An 8150-nucleotide genomic window follows, 5' to 3' on the forward strand; every position below is an offset into this window, starting at 1 on the left:
AAATAAAGTCAATTGACCTTATTTCCATTGACCTTATTACCTGTCACCTTTTCAATATGATCCTTCCTTCGAAATAAGGCAGCTTCTTGAAATAACAACTGTGCCATTAATTTGAAAATGAGCATTAAGTTAAATTAATATTTATAGTACACTACCTACTCGTCTACGTTGAATGTGTGAAGCTCGCCATCGGCTTAATGTACTAAGATCAACAACAAAATGTGTATTTATTTGCGGTATACAATACCACATCTTGGCGGATATTAGTTTGAGGCCAATGACACGATTAGAGTTGATTTCAAGGTAAGAGCAACTAATATTTCAATCGTCAGTGAATTGTCCATGCATTAATATATTTAAGTGTATGATTGAGTGTGGCTGCAAAGGCATATGAGAATACCCTGCAGGGAGAACTTAAATCTAATACTAATGTATGTAAAAAACTAAAAGCGTTGTTGAGCATCCTAAAAAACTTAACCGATAAAATCGGATTATTAACGTTAACCTCCGCGTACATATCTGTGTTGATCTGAAAAGTTTATCCCGTCAAAATCGAGGCGTTTGTACATAGTTCTTGTTTTACATAGTGTAGTTTTAATTTCCTACAGCCCTAGATGGTCATAAACACCACACATATTTTGAACATGTGCATACATACATAGCTCATTATTACAGGGTAATCGGGAAAGTCGTCCTAGATACTTAAGGGCATTATTATCGATGGTGTCCAAAACCTAACCAATTCCGAGATACTCGATTTTAAAGATAATTTCAAGAAAATAATATCTTTGCTTGTACGTTCACTTTTTTAAATGTTAAGTGTCCAATTGATATTATGTATGTTCCACAACAAAAGATTCTTACTTACGAGGTCCAAAAAATTAGATAGCATTTAAGGACAAGCGTGGTGAAAAGAATTTGTATTTTGACAATTTTTTTTTTCTTTTTATGAAACTTTACCCTGCGTTAGTTGAGCCCGGAATCTGTCTTTGGGTCACAGCTTTAATAAGTATTATACCTGTTTGGACAGCTAATAAGACATGCAAGTTTATTAGGGCTTAGCTGAAGTTGTACTGATGATTTTTATTAGCTGACATATCCATTAACTAAAAACTGAAAAAAAATCGGATCCTTGAACTAACATTTAAAAACAAGTGGTCGTACAAGCAAAACAAAATGTTTTTTTTTAATAAACTTTGAAATCGGATATCTCGAAAACGGGTAAGTTCTAGACATAATTTTATGTAACTAAACTAATCAGAAATGACCCAAAAAATGTAGGTCTTAAATAGCAATGCCCTTAAGTATCTATAACGACTTTCCCGGTAACCCTGTATATGTATTACAGGTACGGTACTCATTCATCACAAAGTGTAACAATGTAATGCGAGAAATTCCTTTCGATTCCTATACCAAAACTCGTATCATTTTAATTCCTCTAAAAGCTTTCATTATTACTTGTCAGCATTACGAAATCTTCCATTGTTGCCGCCTGTTATTATTGAGCACCATCATGGCCACAATGAACGACCAGATAAACAACGAAAAAAACAAGCCAATACCGTAGGCAGCAAACCTCAGTGCAACGAGCTAAATCATAAAGTAATTGTCTGATAGCAACTCATCCAAACGTACGAAAGAGGTGATTGTTGAAGTCGCTGTCCACCAAGTGGACTGACTAGCGCATTTCATCAAATATCCATGTGCAATTTACTGAAAGTAGTATGTCATTCAATATCTTTTAAAATGATAAGATTATGTACAAAATATATACATACTTACATATGTACTTATTCGCTCACTTTGTTCTAAGCGAGTTCCAACACTTACCTTTTGGGCACCCTTCTAAAATAGATAAATAGGTGCTTTTTACACCCGAGCGCACTTCTGCACATGTAACAGTCTAAGGAATGGAGACAGATCCAATGTCGTAAAAATTTAAATTTTTAATATTCTTTTTTTTTGAGATTTGTACCACGATTATGTTTATTAGGAAAAATGGAAAAGCAACAAAGTCTAAGCGGTAGAAGGTATAATCTAGAAAAAGAAGTCTGATGCGGAGATGTGGCGATCTCGCAAATAGCTGCTATAACTTCTACCGCTTAGAGTTTGTTGCGTTTTCAATTTTTACTAATAAACATAATCGTGGTACAAAGCTCACTAACAATATTAAAAAAAAAAAAAAGATTAAAAATATTACTGAAATTAAATAACAAAAATGTTAATTGTTGAAAGTTGTAATATGTGGTGCGCTTACAATTATGACACGGGGTGTACATACATATATATTATTTCTAAATGAATTTAATGTTTGAAAGAAGTAAGAGTAAATACTTTCAAAAATCAGATATATGTATGTGCATATGTATGTACTCGCCTCATTCGTTTATTCCTTTATAGTCGGTAGAAGGAAACTAAAGTTCTTTACCAGAGGAAAGTTGCTGAAGAATTTGGTTAAAATACAACCAAATGCAATGCGTTTTTGCTAAGCACACACAAACTCCTTTTAAAGAGGAGTATGATGTTGTAGTAAATGAAAATTGAATGCATTTTAGTATTCATAAAATACTGTTAAGACAGAGCAGGTCATTGTGGTCGCAAAAAATTTAAAATCACTTCGAAATTATTTGTGCACAACTTTATGCACAATCATAGCAAGTACATATTAGTATGCGAAAATCATTTACTGGACCACAATTGTGTTGATATTAAAAACAGTGATGTAGCAAATTTCACCATTAAACACTAAATGCTAATAAAGTGTTTTTATACTTTTGCCTAGCAGCTTTCCGGCTAGGAAAAAAATTAAAAAATACCCATTACCATGCAGCTGTGGTGTATGCGAGCATGCTCTCATAATGCTAATTTTAGCATCCATATACCAGTATGTAGATATGTATGTGTGTAACTTTGTACATACACATTGTAATAAATAGGAGCATCTTAGGCCTATGGCAGAACATGTATGTATGTGTCTCTGTTGTGATTAAAGCTAGTTGCCTTTAAATTGTTTTAAATGTCCACTTTTACTTTAGCATAATAATTACTGGCATTTCGGTCACCCATGGTCCCATTACTGGCCTTTTATTACTGGCTTATCAAATAGTTTAGTGACATTTATGCTACGTTCTTGCATAAGTTTTGCACCACTTTGTTTATATTGAATAATAGCACTCTCATTTGCTGCAACTGGCATTGGTAAGTAACATATTCATGCCACGTCATCGCCAAATAATACGACGATGTGAAAGCAGGAACCAGGCCGCACACCAGGCGCTAATTAATTCTCAACATTTGTCAGAACTATTAAACTCATATAAAGAGGCAAAGTTTTAGGCGTATAGCCAGTGGTAGTCAAGTCAGTCGTCCAACCGGCGAGATCTATTCCCAACTCAACACACTCTCACGTACGCAAAAGCACTTGTTGTATTAAACGCTTCGAAGAGTTTCTATGCCTCATCTACTTGTATACTTGTTCTTATACATGTATGTATGTATGTACATTAGGCTGTCCCAAGAATATATGGCAAAACATTTGTTTGATAATTTTATAATGCATACCCTCTATATTTGTGGCCGTAGGATAACGATAACCCGTGCCGACTTTTAGTTGAAGTGTTAATTAACAACTTGAATTAATCGTACATGAAAACGTTGGAAATGCGAAAAATTCGATATGTTTCCCATATTTGAATACATTTCTAGTAAATGTGCATCTTTAAGTTTTAACCAGGACGGCAGGATTTTTGCCAAGGACATCGAAAACATTAATTAAAGTAAAATATCCTTTCCAATTTTTCTCCGTCGATATTCCTATATACAGGGTGTCCCAGAAGTAACGTGCCAAACTTTAGGGGAAGGTAGGTGGGGGGTGAGCTCCCTGATAAACAAAAAATTTTCAGGTAAAAGTGTCACCGTTTTTGAAATATTTACATTTTTTCGAATTTAAAAAAAATTGTGCCTTTTCATGCGTTTTCTTTAACTGCAACCACAAACCGGGCAATACTTAGTACATTTTTTATGTAGAATACTTCCAGATGGTTGCCTCTCCATACTCAAATGCAATGTAGTTAAAATATATTAAGGAACCATCATAAAATTAGGACTATTTCTGGATTTTTAACTTGTTGATATTTTCTTCCCCAACTTTGACTATCTCGGGTGAAAAAAAAATGTACTGAGCTATAACTTTACATTACATAAAAAAATTGCTCATTTAATAAAGATTTCAGAAAGGTGCCACACTTACTGTTTTGAATAGAAAAAAAAAAGTTATAGCCGCTTTTGTGGGTAAATGACTGAGACACGCTAGAATGTATGTAATAGATTTAAATTGAATTTGCTCTTGTTACCGTCAAATGACATGCTAAATAGTACAAAGATACATTATTACCTGCTCCTGACATTATTTTGTGTTACTTACCGGAATAAGTGAAAGTGGATTTTGTGAAAATGGACCCTTCGAACATTGTGTTATTAATACTATGACAGAGAACACGCACATACGTCGCATGAATATGCGGATATTCACCTAATTTACGGTGAAGCTTGCTGTAATGCCAGAGCTGCTCAAAGACTCTATGCAGAGCGATACCCCAATCGTCGACATAGAGAAATATATGAAGGTAAGTGATTTTTACACCTGTCTTGTTTGCTTGCTTGTTAACTATCATTTTTCACTATTTTAAGGTCGCATACCTGGAAGGCGTAGCGGCGAAACAGGACGTCCTGCAACGGTAGATGTTGAAGCTGTGTTAGAGGAAGTGGAACTAGCTCCATCGACTTCGGTGAGAATGATGGAAAGACGGACGGGAATACCAAAAACTACAGTTCACAAAGCTTTAAAAGACCATCGATTTCATCCCTACCACATTCAACGTGTTCAGGCTCTACAGGAAAGAGATTACCTGTCGAGGGTTAGATTTTGCCGTGAAATGTTGCGAATGCATGCATCAGACCCCAACTTTTTTAATAAAATAATTTGGAGCAATGAATCATCATGCAAACGTGATGGTTATTTTAATTTACATAACCTTCACAGTTGGCAGATAGACAATCCTCACGAAATGAGAGAAGATCGTTCGCAGTACCGGTACAAAATAAATTTATGGTGCGGTATTTTTAAATGTCAGATATTGGGACCTCTGGAACTGCCGCCAACGCTCAACTCTCACAGTTATTTAGAGTTCCTTCAGGAACGGCTTCCAACTCTTTTGGAAGATGTACCCTTAAACCTGCGGCGAAGACTATGGCTGCAAAATGACGGGTGCCCTGCTCACTACGGGCGTGAAGTAAGAGCTCATTTAGACGAAACTTATCCTCGCCGATGGATTCGACGATACGGGCCAATCACGTGGCCCGCTCGATCGCCAGACCTGAATCCATTAGCTTTTTTCTACTGGGGCTGTCTTAAGGACAAAATTTATTCAAAAACAATTCAAAACGAAGAGCATTTGCGGGAACAAATAAATGGAGCTGCTGCTGAGATAGCCCAATTGAGTTTAAGATCTCTAAAAGCGTCTTTTCTTAAAAGGTGCCGAGCTTGTATTAGAGTAGAAGGTCGCCAATTTGAGATATTTTATCAATAAATGAATAAATTTTTCTTCAAACAACTCATGTATATCTTATTTCACGTGAACCCATCCTTCACACAAAATATTGATAGATATAGCCCTTGTTATAGACTCTAGTCCGAATTCCGGTAAATAATATAAAATAGTGTCAGAAGCAAGTAATTATGTACCTTTGTACTATTTAGCATGTCATTTGACGGTAACAAGAGCAAATTCAATTTAAATCTATTAAATACATTCTAGCGTGTCTCAGTCCTTTACCCACAAAAGCGGCTATAACTTTTTCCTTTCTATTCAAAACAGTAAGTGTGGCACCTTTCTGAAATCTTTATTAAATGAGCCATTATCTTATGTAATGTAAAGTTATAGCTCAGTACATTTTTTTTTCACCCGAGATAGTCAAAGTTGGGGAAGAAAATATCAAAAAGTTAAAAATCCAGAAATAGTCCTAATTTTATGATGGTTCCTTAATATATTTTAACTACATTGCATTTGAGTATGAAGAGGCAACTATCTGGAAGTATTTTACATAAAAAATTTACTAAGTATTGCTCGGTTTGTAGTTCCAGTTAAAGAAAACACATGAAAAGGCACGATTTTTTTAAATTCGAAAAAATGTAAATATTTCAAAAACGGTGACACTTTTACCTGAAATTTTTTTTGTTTATCAGTGACTATAACTAACTATATATAACTATAAACTATAAACGCAGATTTACTAAATATTATACCCAAATACTGTAGGGAGTATAGTAATACCGCCTTATATAGAAGTAAAATGAGTAAGTTAACAAAACACGAGAACTGCACAAAGATTGTTCTGATAACTTTGACTGCAAGTCGGCACGGGTTGCTGTGGTCCGAATTGCATAAAATTATATTTCTATAGTTTTTAAGACAAAACCAATAAATAGGGGGTATACGTTAAAAACCAACAACTTTGGTTTTTTGGAACAGTCTAATGTACATACAAACATATGTAAGGAGCAGTAATTTGATTGTTTTTTTGCTTGCCTTGTAATTTGTCCTTCTTAATGTTCATACACGAAATTTAATTGTTAGGGAATTGACGAAACGTGCCACAGCGCGGCAGTTACATCGAAAACACTTTATAGTTATAAATGACGGAAGGGTTTTATAACGGCGGCCAGTTTTTAGAATATGCTGAAGTTTAAACACATTTAGCCGGCATGCGAGTGAAAATATTTTTCATAGTAAATTGCAAAAGGGGTATGGTTACAGTTGCATGACATGCTCAATCTCCACTATTGCGAACCACCTCGCGCAATCAGTATGTACGAGATGCGGTAACCAATTAATAAGGCTGACATCCCTGCCATCCATGCCATGCTTGGAACGAGCGCTGCCCCCATCAATGCCAGGATGGGTAAGACTGGGAGTTTAGTTCCTCCGTCGGAAAGTTCAGCCACCACGATGAATCGTCCGATAACTGACTGAGGTCGATAGACTTCTCCAGATCCCTAAAAATAATAGTCTGCAGTACTAGGTTCAAGTATAAGAAGTTTCACAAAGATACGTGTCTGTCTCCACATCGAAAAAGGAGAAAGAAATTCGATGATATTCTGATAGACAGAAGGCACGCTTACATTGTATTAGACGCACATACGTACACTCCGAGGGCCAAATATCGATTCGGACCATTATCACGTTGCAGCCAAGATACGCCCCGTCTCTCTGCAGCAAAAATGGGCGTCTAACCAAACAAGGAAAGATGAAAAACGGCAATCACAACAAACCACCACTCGACACTCACACCTTCCCTCAGAGAACACTAATCAATAAACTGGCATATGCAGTAGAAATACTCATTACGTGCCGCCGCCGAAAAGATAGGCCAAAATAAGTGAGTGCGAATAGCTTGAAATGCTAGCCGACAAGTGAAACGCAAGAAAAATTTACCAGGGGAGAAGCTACTTACTGAAAGTTCCTAAGCCAGGCCGACCCATTATAAGAGTCTCGATATCTAGAACGTACCTAAATTATGGACAACGTTTTCATGATATAAAATGGTAGCAGCACTGAAAGCAATGGAGAAGATGAACCCGTGACGCAGGCAATGATGCCGGAAAAGATGTTCCACCGCTTGAATAAAACGAGGTATGAATAGCAGTTACGCGGCTGAAAAACAAAATAACGCTGTTGTACATGATGACCTGCCATCCGAGGTATTCTAGTATCGCGGCGGGAAGTTAATCGGGTGCATGCAGAAACTCTTAATTATAATTAACGCTTCCCCGGCGACTGTAATTTAAGTATACTCTGCCCAGTCCACAAAAAAGGCGACCCCGCCATATTCGCCACAACTCATGCGGCATGAGCCTTCTGCATCGGCTATAAGGTTCCAGCGAGCGTATTATTGTGTGAAAGGCTGAATTGCTACTTTGGTCTCAGTAGGCAACTGAGCAGTAAAGTACTCTCTCGTCATACAAACTCGCACTCTGCCGGTGCTGGTGTTTGGCGCCGAAGCATGGACAATGAAAACGTCTGACAAATGGGCTCTTGGAGTCTTCGAGAGAAAGATTCGGCGGAATATTAACGGGTCTCGTGGCGACGGTG

This window comes from Rhagoletis pomonella, unplaced genomic scaffold (genome assembly GCF_013731165.1).
Source record: "Rhagoletis pomonella isolate Grant_MI unplaced genomic scaffold, Rhpom_1.0 Rhpom_scaffold_00003, whole genome shotgun sequence".
In the NCBI taxonomy this organism is placed as follows: domain Eukaryota; kingdom Metazoa; phylum Arthropoda; class Insecta; order Diptera; family Tephritidae; genus Rhagoletis; species Rhagoletis pomonella.